Source organism: Motacilla alba, chromosome 1A, assembly GCF_015832195.1.
Source record: "Motacilla alba alba isolate MOTALB_02 chromosome 1A, Motacilla_alba_V1.0_pri, whole genome shotgun sequence".
Lineage (NCBI taxonomy): Eukaryota > Metazoa > Chordata > Aves > Passeriformes > Motacillidae > Motacilla > Motacilla alba.
The window spans coordinates 15,353,952-15,371,433 of NC_052031.1; the positions used below are offsets into that span (position 1 = coordinate 15,353,952).

The window sequence follows — 17,482 nt, forward strand, 5'->3', positions numbered from 1 at the left end:
TCACATCAAACAGGTGTTTTCCCACTTTTGCACCATAAATTCTAATAAATTATGCTCATTTTGCATCTCTTCACCTCAAGGCAATGAAAACCCTAAAATTATGTATTATTACAACTGAACCTTAAATTAAAGGCTTAAATCACATTTTCTCTGATGGGTGCACTCTGTCCAGGCTACCAGTGACTGAGTTCAGGCCTCTATAAAAGCTGTAGTGAGGGGTTGTCTGATGACTGGGAGGGAAGTTAGATGAAACCTGCTTGTTCCAGCGACAAGATGGAGTGCATGAAAAACCACTGCCCATTGCTGAGTCAGCTGAGAAGCCCCCAGTTTCTAGTTACAGGAGAACAGAGACCAATGACCTGTGGAACTGGACAATCAAAAATAATGGATGTATCTGTGCTTGCTCTGGTGCAGGCACACAGATGCAGCATGGAAGATGTGTTTTAGAGCAGCAATAAAAGCTCTGGCTTTTTGTCACCTCTGCTTCTCCCAGGCAGTAGGAAACTCCTGCCCAGCCAATCACAACACGTCCTGGTGAACATGAGCCACAAAGCTAGAATTATCACACCCAGCTTCACAGCTCCACTGTTACTGGCTCACTCTGCCCATCACCTGCTGTCAGTTGGTGTTGTCCCCACTTCAGCACCTACTGACTGGGGAAATTCAGTGATCCCAGCAGACAGGCTTTCCTATGGGACCACCAGGAATTCAATACCAGCCATCAAACTTCTGTGCTTCCACCACAAACAGATCCTTCATCATCTTCACTAATTTTGTCACTGATGAGATGCATTCCAGAGTGACTGACAGGAGATGATGTTTTCTGTGCAGAAACTCAAGAGACAGATTTGTCCAGTGGAGAAGTACATGACTGTTAAAAAAGGTGCATGTGCACACAGAAGCATAGCAGCCTCAATGAAGAACTAGCAAATCCTAATTTTCCATGTTTCCATGTTTTATATTCATATAGAGCTGAGGGGTCTTCATCTACCACAGGTGCAAGATCTCTGAGGACATTATGGGTACAAGAGAAGCACTGAACTGAACTCTACTGGCTTTGCACAGAGACACCCCACAGGAATGAAGTCAGCAGGATCTGACCAGGTCCACTGAAAGTCCAAACATGTTTACTGGATGTGTTAATCAACAATAGCTGTATCCATATGAAAATGAAAATGGCTGGGCATCTGTAGCTTGCTGTACACTTGCTTTAAAACATGTACTGCATGACTGCATTCTGAAATTCCTTATTTGTACAGCAAACAAGGAAGCAGTAAGAGAATAAATGAATTCTTTCTGTTTCACTTACAGACACATAAATTTGTTAACATACTTACAGCCACTTTCATCATCTGTATAGAGACAGATTTATTTTTAAGTGTAAGTATCCCAATGTATAAAAAACATTTAAAAAACATGCTTCCTGGTGTCAATTCCAGTTGGAAAGTATTTTCCATTTCCTCTACCAAGAACTAATGTGATCACATAGTTTGGCAGTTATTCAGTATAAGGTTTTGACCTCTCTTTAGTGATATTAAGGCAGATTTTATTTTTTCCGATACTCCCTGGACTTTGCCACTGCCTAGCTTGGAACGACAGGAAACATACGTAATTGAAGTGCTGAAAATGTTATTGTATGCAATGATGGCAATGTTAGTGAGCAGCTTTTCAAAGTAAATGAAAAAATACATGGAAAACTAACCAACTGACAGGCAAGCCTTCCCTTCCAAAATTAAAATGTTTACATTCTGGGTGCTACTTCTATTCATTCAGATGAATGATTCGATTAACATTTATGTTCTTGTGCTTCACTGAAATAATCTATTGTTTCTTACATGGAAGCCTTGACAAAGGCAGGGTATTTATTCCCTCAGCAGGGGGGATCTGCCCAATGTTAATCATGATTGCAACCTGATGAGACTCAGCACTTTGCAGCTGCTCCTTCACAGTCACTAGCTGCAGTAGCAAATTGATTTTTTTCTACTTTTATTTAACATAGAAACTGAAAAGTGTTTCTCTAGATGTTGACTGTTCATTGCAGTACAGATCTCTGGCATCTCTTGGGCTCTGATGACCACACAGAACCATGAAGAAGGGGAACACTGCAGTGAATGAAAAGAAATCTATTGGCAGTTCAAACTTAGTTCAAGCATTTTCTGACCATGTTAAAAGTCTCACTTGACAGAATTTGACAGGTTTTTCCCAAAATGCAAGAATATGTTACTGGGAAAGGAAAGAGATATTTTCAGATTGAACTAACAGGACAAGATCTCAAAATATGTGTCAAGTAATACACACTATTCATCTTCTTAACAGCTAACATAGGGAATGCTTTATAATTGAAATTATGGGAAATAAATAAAAGACTTTATCAGAGAAAGCCCAAGTTAGGAGCTCCTTCAGCAATGAATCATGGGACAGATTTTATTCATTAAATACTTTGATTAATGTTAAATATAGGTTACTGGTGATGCAAAGGATATTTAGAGTATCATGTATTTAAAAAAAATAGTTGCATGCAAGAAAGAGAATTAATCCCATAACATGAAACTTGGGATCTGATGACAAGAATTCTTTTCGCAGACTCTGAAACTCTCGGCACTAAATGATGAAAATAATAAAACAACCCTACTAATTAACTACAAAACAATGAGGAACCATGGTGAGATTAAAAGGTTAAAAAGGCAATACAACACTGGGCTGTTGCACAGATGCATATGAGAAAAGTTTCATAACACTGAACAGGATGGAATGTTTGGGCAGTTTTGTTTTCATTTACTAAAAATACCTTCCATTTACAGCAGGTGCACAGAACAGCAGCCAGAGCAAGTTTACCATGTTAAACAGACAAAATGGACTTGGCATGTTTACCATGTTAAACAGACAAAATGGACTTGGCAAGTAAAGGCTAGAGAAGAGTTTTGGAAATAAGATGCCATCACTGCAATGGACACCGTTCAAGAATAAAGGGGTATAAGATGCCCATGAGTCATGTAGGCTGGTAATCACCAGGGGATGCTCAGCCATAGGAGGGATCATCATTGGGAAAGTAGGAGGACTGAAAATGATAAAAAAACTTCATTTGTTTATGATTATAGAAGCCAGTGTTAGCAGAGGACTGGCCCATGTTTGAAAGAAAATAAGTGACAGTGAGTAGTACTTGGAAAATGCACCACAAAGTGAATTGCCAACACTACATTCACAGCACACACATTCACATTTCAGGCATGATCTTTGCCTCAATGAAATCCTACTGGAGCAAGACTGATCCCTAACAGTAGGAACAGCTAACACTAACCAGCATTAATTCACACTGTTATTTTCTGGAAATATGTTCAAGGAGTTAAAAGCCAGACTTTCATCTGGGTACTTAGCAGTCCTTTCTGCCTGTCAGACCCATCTCCTGAAATACATGCTACCCTAAAGGCAAGTTTCATTAGCTGTGCCAATTCTGCACTCATGAGTAAATGTGCAATGTGGTGTACAGGAATTTACCAGCATGACCCCCATTAATAGTAATGCAAGTCATGTAACTGAGTTCCTGCTCATGGAGCTGAAAATTTACCTTTCGTTGCCTAACCCTAAAGGCTGCCTTTTCAGTTAGTGCTTCTCCAGAAACAAGTTGGGATTCAAATTTCAAAGACCACATGCTGTAACACTGAGTAGCAAGAAGAGGTACCAAACAGTGCCAGAGAGAAAACCTGGTCTCCCTTAAACAAACTATGAAAGAAGTGCATTATTCCAGGACTCAAATGAAAGAAGAAAAAGCAGCCCTGAGTGTTGCAGTGTTTTATCACCATCACATTATGATTCTTCAAACATTCTGTGCATCCCATAATTCATTTTGTTTGTTATACTGACTCTTATGTTTTTATGTTATAGTCACATATAGGGTCACCTGGAGAAAAGAAATAGTCCTGTCTTAGGATCAATAAATGGCAGCAAAAATCCCCTACATTCTTCTCCATCTGTAAACCAAGATTAACCATCTTTATATTCCGCAAATGATGGCAATTAGTACCTAAAACTGTAAACAATGTAATGAAACTTAACTTTGCCTCACTGAGCTTTCATGAAGATCAGTAGTCCTGATCTATGAGTGACAATCTCTCATCTCATGTCTAACCCATGACATTCACCCTTGCCCAGAGAGAGTCACAGGCAAAATGTGACTACAGGAACGACAGCCTCCTAGGATATCTTTTGAAAATTGCAGCTCCCTTTCTGATCATAGCAGAGGTAACAGTGAGACTCATCTACTGTCTCAGCAGCAAACTGGAGGAGCGACCTGCTTGAGCTGCAACAGGGTATGGAACTCTCTTTGGCCACCTGTAGTGACTTTCTCAGGTTGCAGCAAGAGAACACCACTGTGGAGTGTCATTTTACTAGTGATGCCAAATCTGATTTTTGTGAAACTTAGCAATATTTGGACTTCTCCCCATTAATTCAACAGAAAGACATGTAACTTCTCCCAGGTGAAAAACCCTGAGAAGCTTAATCTGTGAACTTCTGTTTTACAAGTGGAGACCAGACAGTGGAGAGAAAATCATCAAAACACATCTGTTTATAGTTTGCAAATCTACTGCACAAATCCACTGTGATTACACTTAGAACATCAGACGTGGATATTCTCATGTATCTCAGTTTCGTTTGGGTTCTCTATTATGTTTGAGTAAATATTTAAACTGTGAGAGCCCACACAGTTACTTATTAGAGACACAGCTGGTGTAATGATGCACAGTGAATGGAAAAGACATACAGATCAACGGACAATGGGAGCCCTTGTCCTAAACCCTTAACCCTTGTATTTAGATCATATGTCCTACTGTTCCCAAGTCAGGATGCAAAACTATTGGAGAGTTGTTGGAGAGTCCAATCCTTAGCAGACTTACTTTAAATTAAACCAGACGAGATAGTATCTGTACATGTAATAATAATACTGCAAAGTTCAAATGTTTGTTTAGTCAATCAGCAGCAGTGGTGACACTCAGATTCCTGGATCTCACCCTTTTATTAGTTAATCGGCAAGATAATAGCCTGTTCCAGAGGTCTCACAAACATTTCCTCCACCAGACAACTTTTTTCCAACTTCCATTCCTAGATAAAAACTTGCCACTTGACTTTTCTCACAGATGGGAAGAGGGAGAGTGGTTTTGGTCAGCCATCAGAGAGTGCTCCAACATAAGGGATATTCCCTGAGCTCAGGCTGAAAGCTGGGCTCTCCAGCCCAAACCTCGGCCAGGAGGTCTTCCTCCTGCTTCGGCCACCCCATCGAATCTTTTGAAGGACCTGAGGAGATGATTCAGCAGCAGACAAGAAGTATGGCAAACACTTAGAAAATGCAAACCAGTACTGCTTGCAGATGAGACACAATTACCTTGTTACCCTTGGCACCAGGAGGAGATCTAATTTCTTGGGGGTCAGATGTTGCATATTGTAAATTCTGCATTTGCTCAGCTCACTGTACACATTAAAAATATATTTATTTTAGACAGTCAGTCTTCTCACAAAATGCTTTGCATGGCATAGCTTAATATTCAGAGCTTGCCTTGTCTTTTTAATAAGTGTAAGAAGAAAAGCCATGCTGAAGTCAGTGCCAGCCTTTCAGTGACTCCAAGAGTTTGCTAACCAGACAGTAAGTTACCCTTCTGTTTTTGTTAATTAGTAGCTAATGATTTATTGGCCCTTCAGAGTGGTTAAAGGTTAAAAAGAATCTGTTTCCTTGTTATTTTTTTTAATACTCTCCTCTTCATTGTTAATATGCTGGTTCAGACCCCATCACCCCCAAAAGCGCTGGGTGGAAAATGTCTTACACCTTTTGGGGCTCTTTGCTTTTTAACGCTTCCAGCTACAGTAATAACGGGGGGAAATGGAGCAAGTGGCACAGGGTTCTGCTGGAGGCATTGGGGCAGGTGGCACAGGGTTCTGCTGGAGGCATTGGAGCAAGTGGCACAGGGTCCTGCTGGAGGCATTGGGGCAGGTGGCACAGGGTCCTGCTGGAGGCATTGGGGCAGGTGGCACAGGGTTCTGCTGGAGGCATTGGGGCAGGTGGCACAGGGTTCTGCTGGAGGCATTGGAGCAAGTGGCACTGGGTCCTGCTGGAGGCATTGGGGCAGGTGGCACAGGGTCCTGCTGGAGGCATTGGGGCAGGTGGCACAGGGTTCTGCTGGAGGCATTGGAGCAAGTGGCACAGGGTCCTGCTGGAGGCATTGGAGCAAGTGGCACTGGGTTCTGCTGGAGGCATTGGAGCAAGTGGCACTGTGTTCTGCTGGAGGCATTGGGGCAGGTGGCACAGGGTCCTGCCGGGGCTGCCGCTGCCGGGGCTGCCGTGCCCGGCTCCCTGGCGCTCATTAGGCCGCCCGCCATCCCCGGCTGCCTCGTTAACCCGCCGGCCTCTGCCCTGTGCTCTGGCTGGGGAAGGGAGGAACCCCTGCCATTCCCAGGCGATGCTGTGCTGCTTCAGTGGTCAAAAAGCTCATTAAGGGCCCATGGCAGCGATGCCTCCCTGGACAAGCTGCTGGAGCCCAGCCCCAACTCCCCCCTGCCCCGCAAGGAAAATAAATAAATAAACAGGAAAAAATAAACAGGGAAAGTACACTGCTTACAGTCCTGTGGGGAGAGACTAGGAAAGGCCAGAGGAACTTAGCATGGACTTGCAGACCACTGTGATCAATCAGGAAACTCCAAATCAGGCCAGATTACAGAAACCACTAATGTTAATCTTTGTTTTCTAGAGTTTCGCCTTACAGATTTCCAGAGCACCTTGAAGATAGGCGGTGTGAAGAACAGATCCTGATTAGTCACCAGGGAAAGGCAGGACAAGTCATTTCACATAACCCCCTTACTCCTTTGATGTATGTACCCCCTTTATTCACGGAATATTTTAATGGTATTTCTCTATTCAAATTTGGCTCAAGTCTGTACAGAAACACGAGAGCCTGTGACAGTGAAAAGGAAAACCAAAGAGCTTCCCATCAGTGAGTAAAAAATGCAAATCCTAAAAAGCGATCAGACCAGTTTCTTTTCGTAGAGAAACGCCCTGTAACACCAATCATCAGGATCTGGGCTGGCCCACGAAGTCAATCAAGTTTTACTGGCCTGATTTGTTATCTCCTTTAGGGCTGCATCCAGAGGCTAAACTTTGATATTCAAAGCAGGAGACTTTCAGCACAGCTATGAGACCTGCACTAGTGAATGGCACTGCCCGAATTGCTGCCGCTCTTGCAGTGCTGGCGCAGAGATGGGGAGCAGCCCCTCTTGTCACAACATGTGGCAATGGCACAGCAGGGCTGTGAAAAGCCATGGTTACACAAGTACAGCAACCACATATGCTCCTTGCCAGGATTTTCACAAATATCATTCACCTACTGCAAAGGGTATATTCTTAGTTTTGACTAATTTTGGCGAGGGCTGCTGTAGTGCTGATGGGAAGATGAGTTTTCCCTGTCTGCAAATGGAAATTTTATCCTCAAATGTGTATTCCCAGATGCTTCTCAGCTCTTTGAGGCTGAATCAGTGAAACAGCAGGACAGACCTGTTTTGGCTGTCAAGAGACCATTCTCTCTCTCATCAAGACAACTTTCACTTTTCCATGTGGCAGACAGCACTCACCACAGTGCTCTGCTGCTGTGGGTGCTCTTGTCCTTCCTCTGCAGCCCCCTCCTCGTGCTGATCTGCCCCTGTGGCTGATGTCCCTTCTCCCTGACCTTTCCTGCCCTCTGAACCCTTTTTCTGCCTATTTTGCTATCTCATTCTCTTTCCACCAACAAGGATGTTCTCCAGTGCCTTTGGAGAACTGGGAAAGAAGAACACATCCTTTGATGCTGGAAGAGCCCCCTTGTACTCCCTCCCCTGCTGTCCTCTTCCAGTTCAGCAAATCCTTCTCCCTTTGCCATTTGTCCCTATCTACCAGCCAAAGAAACATTCTCAAATATTTTTTGCTTTATATAAATCTTGTAAGTTCTATGACATATTTTTGCATCCAAGATGTCAATGTGGCTGCTCTCAGAGTCCAAGAAATACCTGTGACACTTACGCACAGCAACTAACCCCTTTCTGGACAAATCCCTGGTGACACCTTGCCAAGCAAACTGCTGCTTAGTGTGGGTAATGGAGTCACATTTCAGCCTATAACATCTAGGAATCCCACACTTTTCCATGGGCTCGCTCCCTGCCCCCATGGCTGGATCTTTGTGAGGGTCTCCTGGCACACAGAGACTTCTGCAAGGCCAGGTAACTGCAAAGTGTTGCTTCCTCTCACTGCACAGACAGATACAAAGTACATGAAAAGTTACTGCAAATCAGTGAGCTACTGTAATTTACTAGATGATTTAATTGTGATAACAGTGCACTTCAAAGAACTCACTCCAAATTCCTGAGGTGCCATTCCAATGACTGCGTGGCTTTGAGCAAGGCCTTGCCAGGCTGGGCTGCAGAGCACAACTTTCAAGCACTGTCCTCAGGGCCTTAGGGCGAGCCAAGGACCATTCAGATTGTGCCAGGACTCATGGAGATATCAAAAAGCCCCATTTTGGGAGGTGCCACTAAATGTCTAGGGATTTTTGCAGTGCAGAGGTGGCTTGAGCAAACTGGACTCAGGAGCATTGCTGGGTGCCACGTCCCCCAGGACGACCCGAGAGCCTCACACCAGGAGGAAAAGCCACACAGCTGACACCCAGTTCAGATGTGGGGTGCACACCCTAGATGGACACACAAATTAAGCCTTTAAAACCTGGGTGATGCGAGAAGAGTAAGCACTGAACAGCCTTGCCAAAGATGAGGCTTCCATAAGAGGAGGGACTCAGGCTGGTTTAGCCAAGGCACGGTCCCTTACTGTGCAGATATTTTCTGAAAAGTTACTGTTTGGGTTTGCATATAAAATCACCACCACAACGACCAGTGTTTTCAGGTGGTGTTTGCAAACTCTGTGAGAGTAACAATTCCAAAAAGCAGGCGGGGGAGAGTACACGCTTTCCTTCCCTTCCCCTGTCACAGAGATTTCTCAAAGCTGCCACTGAGAGCTGAGCTAGTCAGCGCTGGGGAGCAGGTCACACTTTACATCTCAATGACCTCTGCATGACTTTCACTGCTTTACACTTTAATTTCCCGAGACACAGATTTAGAGGTGAGTTATTTGTTATTTTGTGTCAAGACAATGGAATGTCGCTCCACAGCCAAATCCTGATTTCCTTTCCCAGATATCAATCACTTCACACTTACCCTCCAACAGGAAAAAAAAAAAAAAAGCAAAAGCAAACAAAACACCAACAAAAACAATTACTAATTGAAATCCACATGAATAAATATCGGTGGAGTTGCAGGGAGGAACTTTTAAAGTCCAGGCTCACATAACTTTGTTCCACAAGGGCAGATCAGCTGCCCACCCCCCATCTCTTTACACCCACTAACACCTGCAAGGGCTCCACAACCAGCCAAAGCAAGAAAAAGTAAATATTAGCCAGACAGCCCTCCAGTGCTTTTCAGGAGATGTTAAGAATGTAAATGGTTGCCATAGGCCAGGCCAAAGTCCCACTGAGGGAGTGGTAGATGCTGTGCAAGTGTGTAAGAACGGGGCAAATGTGCAGCAACAATTCTGTTCTCTCTAAGCTTTCCACCTGCAATACTGCAGGCTGGAACTCAAGACAGGTTTTGACAGGATTCTGTCACATTTTTTGAGTCTATGGGACTCATGTTCTCATCTAATCAGTCTTTTGCTTTATACTACCACAGAACAAAAGTGAGTCCTGCTCAATAACATCACTTGCACCCAAGCAAAAATGTTCCTTTAGAAAGGGAAATACTGACTTGATTTAAAGATGTCAGGGGACAGCAAGAACATCAGAACTGTGGGCAGGTATATTGATTCTAATCAGAATCTGTCAAGGCTCAGTTTCCATATAGCAAATCTATGGTCCTACCTAGAGGAGAACTTTCATTGATGATCCTCTGGATTTGGGTGGAAGAGGATGAATTGGACCTCAGCAAGGATGTGAGTGTATGAATCATGAGCCAAAAAACAAGGAAATGACTCATAAAAGGAACTATTTTTCCTGAGATTACCTTTTCTCATGGCATTTTAAAAATTGAGTCCTGAGCATGTGGGAAATGACATCTTTTGCATTCAGACACGAAGAATGTATTTTATGTGTTTGACTAGAACAACATTCTGAACTTCAAATGTAAAATGCAGAATGCATTCAATAATGAAAATCTCATTTCTTTCCTTCCTCTAGCTGCTTGCAATTTTAATTGCTAGGGTTTTTTTAAATGGCCATGCCCAGTAGCACCAAAAATACAGATAAGTAATACAAATGCATAGCTAGAAATTCCTCATACTCTCATATTGTACATGAGCCTCCAGCACTACCTATCACATCTTTCACCAGTATACAACCTACCCACCAAAAAGGACAATAATCTGCTGATACAGCAACTTCTGTTCTTGTAAGAAAGTTGTAAAAAAACTTCATTACCTGCTTCTGGCTAACCACCTTGGTATTCCAATCAAACTTCCTTACCCACTTGAGCTGAGAAGTAAATTAAACATGAATGTCTCTCAGGACGCTGCTTAAAAATTTGGTTGTGGCTAGAAAAGAAAGTGACTTTTACACTTGAAATGCTTTTTTTCTTGTAAAGCTGAAGAAACCCTGTGAAGAAACCCTTTCCCTGTGAAGAACAGGCCCCCCAGTTACACAGGTAAGTATAGCTAAATCCTCAAAAACTTGAGCTAATGAATTGACTGTGGTTATGCTCCCTGTGGTTTTGGTGTCCTGCAAGGTTCCCTGTGCATAAGCCATGGCAGAACTTTTGATCCCATGAAAATGCCATAGAAGAAAAGGCATCCAGCACAAATTGATGACCTGGTGAGGTGTACCATCCACACTGCTGGATGTTAGCACCACCCACCGCCTCCTCCTTGCTGCAACACCACTGGCCTCTAGACCCTGCTGTACATTCTGCTGCTAAACAATTCACAATGAGATAGGTGATGAGGAAATCATAACATTGGAAGAAATATGGTTAAATCTTACGTAAGAATACGTGGTTTCTTTTAAGAGGAAGCACTACATACATTGTAATGATCTTTCTGCCTTGCACACTTAGGAGAGCCTTTAAAAGATCTATTGGCATTTCTTAGCAATATTATGAATTTAGATTTTGAAATGCCACAAAATTCCATTTACTTCTGGAAAAATATGCTCAGAGAAGTGGGATGCTCCTAATTGAATAACATTTTCAGTATTTCCAGCACCCCTCCACCTCCATGATTTGCTTGACATATTACTGTTCTGCATTTTTCTTTATCAGACAAAGCCAAGCAATGCTGGAGCAGGTCTCTGTCAATCACAAATGCTGAAAACACAGCACGTCAATCTGAGCCAGCAAAATCCAAACTCTGGCAGTGCCACATCTGATCAACAGTGGCATTACCATAATCTTCAACAACTGCATTGTTTATTTAGAAAATCTCCCTCAATCCCTTAACAAATTAGTCTGGAAGCCGCCAAGAGGATTAAGTTCAAAAATTCTCCCTCAGATCACAATTAAATCTGCTCCGATGTCACCAGTGATAGACATTTGCATAAGTCATCCCCAAATATTATTGCTAATTGTTTTTCCAGTTATTTGACTTCTGTTGGGGTCTGTCTTTTCCACCCAAGTTACAAAACTCAGCACTCAGCTAGGCAATCCTGCTCTGGTGTGAGAGGTGCTCCCCAGCACAAGGGGCAATACCAAATACCTGTGTAAGAATTTAATCACCAGCCACTTTTCCTGACCATTCAGATTCAGAGGTAAACGATACTGGGTGGTGTCTTGGATACGGTGAGGGCAGTGTCTTTCACCCAGTGTCCAATGACTAAAGTTATGCCTAGCTGGCGGCAGCTATGTGGCTTTTCTCCAAGGAGCTGGCAACCCCTATTCAGCTGCAGGCATGTGCCTGCCTCATAAATCACCCACAGTGCTGGCAGCCTCCTCAGCAGGGAGACCAAGAGCTGAGCAAACAATGGGTTTGTGCTGGAATGCTCACACGAAGTGGGAGTGGGGTGGCACAGGGCAGCCTGTGCTGAGCTACTGAGTGATGCTGCCTGCTGGTCCTGGGGCAGCAGAGTGCTGAGAACCCAATCTAACAAGGATTGGTTCCCTTTGCAGGAAAGAGAGCAGTAACCAGTGCCATCCTTGTCTTTTGGCACAATTGTCACAGTCTGAGTTTCACTACAATGTTGTAGTGAAAGGCACTCTGCCTTTTTTTTTTTTTTCCCCCAAGGCAAAGTTTCAAAATCAATTGTCAGTCCTGGATATGGAATATATTTCCATAACAGGCAAATTTGCCATCAACAGAGAAGGTCTGTGTTTTCAGAAGGAAACAAGATAACCTATCTGTCAGCTCCAAAGGCACCTCATGCAGGGGCACGTGTGCCAGAGGCAGCAGGGTCTGTGCCTGTCTCTGCAGCAGACTGTCACAGGTTGCTCCACTCATCCCACCCTATTGAAAACAAATTGCTACATCAACCTCTCCAGCACAGAGCTGCACCACTCCCACTGGCTGCGACTGCCTGTGCCACTTGTGCTTATGTCCTTGGATTAAAAGACACTTCCTGCCTGCCCTTGCCAGGGGATTGCAAGTGGCCACCAAGCTTCAGTTGCCCACATCTACAACAACACACAGCCCTGAAGATCTTGATTATTGGGGTATGACTGTGTCATCCCCTCTTGGTGACAGGTGGCTGCATGAAACTTGGTCTCAGCTGGCTCCTGGGTGGGAGAACAGGGATGGACCCGAGCTTTTAAAAGAAAAGTTTTGCATACACATCCTCAAGTTGTTCAGCACTGCTTTGCCTCTGACCACTGTTAGGCAGTTGTGTGACACGAGCTCCCAGAATCAAAACAGAGGCTCTAGTAAAACAAAGGCAGTGATGAATGTTAGAGATTTGCTGTAAAGATAATCCTGAAGATAATTCTGCCAACAAGCGGCAGACATAAGGTGTGCAAGAGTATAAGGAATACAGGGGGTTCCACAGGACTGTACTTTGCAACTGGTTGATTTTCCTGTTTCATTTAGAAAATGGGGGGACGCATCCTCAGTTCCCCAGAAATGCAAAAACTCAGCAAACCCCAAACCCAGTAACCTTCCCTTTACATATCCAAGCTTGCCAGGTAAACATTGCATTTTTTATCTCAAGGTGTTTCCTCCTTATAAAGGAATTATAGAAAGTCTTTATCTGCTAAGCCCCACACAGCTGCTCACTCTGTTTCCTCACAAAAGGATGGGGGAGAGAATCAGAAGGGTAAAAGTGAGAAAATTTGTGGGTTGAGATAAAGACAGTTTAATAAGTAAAGCAAAGGCTGTGCACACATGCAAAGCAAAACAAGGTATTCATTCACCACTTCCCATAGGCAGGAAGATGTTCAGTCATCCTCAGGAAAGCAGAGCTTTGTCACACGTAATGCTGACTTGGGAAGACAGATGTCATCACTGTGAACATCCCCCCATTCCTTCTTCTTCCCTTCAATCACATGGCATGGGGTACCCCTCTGGTCAGCTCTCCTGGCTGTCCCCTCCCAGCTCCTTGTGCACCACCAGCCTCCTCACTGGTGGGGCAGTCTGAGGAGTGGAAAAGTCCTTGACTTTGTGTAAGCCCTGCCCAGCAGCAACTCAAATGTCCCTGCATTACCAACAGTGCCTTCAGCACAAATACAAAACACAGCCCATATTAGCTACAGTGAAGAAAGTCAACTTTACCCCAGCCAAACCCAGTACACTTGGGCATGACAAAAATTGCGCATGGAGATGAAGAGTGTACATGGAGTCAAGGCGGGTGGTTCAGAACAGACCAGCAGATGCTTTTTGTTTTAACATTAAGAGCATTGACAAATACTATCTTCAGGTATGCTCTTAATTTATGCCTCTTTAAAGGACACCTATATTCACAGAACTTCCATATGACATTCCTTTTTCTGACCACCATATTGCCTGACTAGCTACAGGAACAGCATCATATGAAATCCTAACTTGGCCTGGAATTGCTTTTATTCTTCCTGACTTTTCCTCCATGACCCTGCCCCTCCTTCCACTTCATCCTAAGTCCCGAGCAAGTGCAGATAGGATCTGGTTCTCTGTTGTGAACAGCTTCATCCCAAGTCTACCTGAGCTGGCAGCAGTCCCAATCCACACCATCCTCAAGACCCTCAGCTGCCTACAGCTTCATCTGGATCACAGCAAAGCACACAAGTTCTTTCCAACAGTGCTGGAGAGCCACCACTCAGATGGCATGAACCAACGGGGCTCACTGAGGTGTCTCAGATATGGAGGTGGTGGGTTTTGCCCAGAGCCTAGCCCTGGCATCAACCGCCAGTCTGTGGGCACCACTTGTGATCCATAGCATGGAGGAATTGTGGATGCAGACTCAAAAAAAAAAAGCTCTGTGGAGCTACACACAGCTGTGGGGGCATGGTAAAATAACCCTTCAGGATCAGCTTTGGCCGAGGAGCCCCCAGGTGAGGGAGGGAGCTGCCTTCCCGCCCACTCACTCACCTGCTGAGCAAGCACAAGGGGAGAGCTGCTGTACCCACCCCAGGTATGGAAAATAAGACACAAGAGGGACTTGGCATTGAAACACAGGGCGTTCTGGCACTGTAAACAGCTTTCAGCCAGTGGATGAGGGATAAAGCCTCCACGAGATGGGAAGGTACTGGCAAATTCTAGTGCATGAGTGGGCTGAGAGCTAAATCTCTACAGTATTAACTCAGTCTTCGGTGATATTCCAGCTGCAGCTTGCCCCAGATGAAGGCCAGTTAACTCAAGAGAAACCATCACTTACCACAGGCAGGAAATTTTTGAATTCATATGTGAGTCTAATTGAGAGCAATGCACCTCCTGTTCTTTGAATTCACAACACACCAAAGATCAATCCTAAGCAGCCCCCACTTCTTTCAAGTTTATCTCTAACTGAAGAATTTGCCTGTTTTCTCCAGCAGTTGTCTTGAGGCTAAGTGCAGGTCAGGGTTCTGCTGGGTGGGAAGCACACAGGGATGAGAGTCAGCAGGTCCCTGCTAACTATAATCACTCTGAAGGGGTGGGCTACTCCCAAGACAGCCAAGTATCTGAAACAAAAACCATGGCATGTCTCAATCAAACACATTCAAGGAGGGAGAGAAATAACAGCAGCTTACTATTGATTATCAGTTATGAGAAGAAACCTCATCCCAGTAGAGGAAACAGAGTAATATTTGTCCTGAATAGCTCACCCTAGGAGACTGTAGGCTCAAGAGACCAGTACAGTGGCGATACCCTCCTAGGCACCCACCATTTTACACCTCCCGACCATGGAAGTGGGTCCCACCACAGGCACTGCCTAACAGCACACAGAAGTTGTTCCTTTTGTGAGTCATGCAGTGAGTCATTCAGGGCTTTGTTCATCCTATCCCCCAGGAAGACTCACTGCACATCAGACACTCACTGAGAGCTTATTTCTATATGCTTTTCTCAGATTTTCTGTCATTGAGGTAAAATTATCCTGTACTCCCTTAAAGAGATGCCTTAAACCTTCTGCCTACAGAACAGTAACATCCTTAAGCAATTTGGATGTCATATATATATAAGTAACACATAATATACAGAGCATATAAATACAAATATACAGGTAAATGCCCTCTATAATTAAAGGAACATGTCCATACTCAAAATATTTTTATGTTGTGCCAAATGATGAATTCTACCCTGAGGTAATGAGTCAGGTAAAACATTAACATAACTTTGATGGTATATCCCAAATGCTGAACAGAACTGTGTTTCTATCAGGAGTTTGGGAGAGTGGCTTGAACTTTGCACCTAATTAAAAACACCACTCATACTGGGTTCAGTAAAATCTGCTGTTCCAAGTACTACCTACAGTCATCCATGACCCTGTATGTGCAATCAATGCCAGACAGTTCATATAATGCCATTGCTACTGAGCATCATCACCATCAAACATGGGTTTGCCCCTGTTCCAAACAAGTATCAGCACAGCTAAACCTGGTCACTGTCACTCATGCTGGCAGGCTCAGGAGAGCCAAAGGATGAGGACCAAACTTCATCAGAGGCTGACTATATTCTCATCACCTGGAGAAGAAGTATAGTACTGAGGCAAATAGGCCAGCTGACATTGCTGCTGCCTCTTATACCAGCTGTCCTGTGGACAAGCAGCAGGCTGTTTCTACTATTTTTTAATCAGTTTTACTTACCAGGCTGAAATCTTCCCCCTCCTTCCACAATATTTTTTTAATTCCATTTCTTCTAAATTTCTTATCAATATATACCTCTTGAGGAAGCAGGTCACCCACAGGTTGCCTTTAATTCAATACCTCCCATTGATTTTAAAGGCTGCAAGATCAGGACCCCACTAAATAATGTGTTTGAGCTATCAGAGTCAGCAAGTGGCCTTCCTCTCTTCCCCACTGTCATCAAACATCTATAATGGCAAGTAATAGGTAAACTGATACCTTGCTACTGGGAAGCTGAAAAACTTCTAATATATAACTGAAACTACATAATGGTTATAAACCACTCCTAGTTCACTTCTGCTGTCTTATAACTTCTAATTCCTCCCCCTTGATGTCTTCTCTTCCAGAAATTCAATACAGATCCAACACTTAGTACAAGTTCCATGTGCTTCCCTCGGGCACTTCTACTGAAAGCAGCTGGTTTCCTTCAGTGTAGGGAGCATCCATTTCCATCACTGCCTAGTAAATGAAATGACATTGCTTCCCTTCCTCTGATACAATCTGTTTCCTTACTGCAATGTTTTACAGTGCTGGCACACAGCACGGTTGGTAAGAAAGCTTCAGATACTTGAACTGACAGAGAACTGCTTTGATGCCTTTCTGCAAACACAGTGGAGCAAAGCCAGCTCTGGACTTATCATCTACTGCTGAGGCTCCAGTGTTTGGCCCCCAGTGGCAGGGGACCTTCACGATATGTAGTTAATACTAAATTATCATTTTTCAACAACAATGAAGATAAATATTAACAAGCACATTACTTTTGAGCTAAGTACAGAAAGTACTTTACAGGAGTCATTTCTACACTTGTTTCTTGTTTCATTATGGTTATTAGCAAACTGACTTTGTGCAGGGTGACCTTGCACATCGCCAGAATGCGTCCATTAAGAAAGCAGCTGCTGCTGAAGTGTTTTAATGCAAGAAAGACAAATCAATAAATGGGATCTCTGTGGATATCTGCAATGATGATTATGCATTTCCCATGGACAACATTGGCAAGAGATGTCCAAAAAGGAGCAAATACCAGAAGCTCCCCAGGCAAAGCAGAATGGAAAAAGGGGCGAGGAGCACCAAAGGGATGCTGGTGGAGGTAGCCCCTGTGGTCCTGCTGCCAGGAAAAGACAGAGGCAGACAGGAAGGAGGAGAGTCCAGAAGGGCCTGAAGGTGAGGATCAAACATGAGCCAGAGACAGGGAGGAGGGAGACAGCTCAGGGGAGCCCTG

General features: G+C 43.9%; 1 protein-coding gene across 5 annotated transcripts in view; it reads right to left on the reverse strand.

Annotated features, from left to right (window-relative positions):
* The window catches only part of CELSR1 (cadherin EGF LAG seven-pass G-type receptor 1), a 164,719-nt gene that overhangs the window by 48,474 nt on the left and 98,763 nt on the right, over positions 1-17,482 (reverse strand). The gene's annotated exons all lie outside the window — the stretch shown is intronic.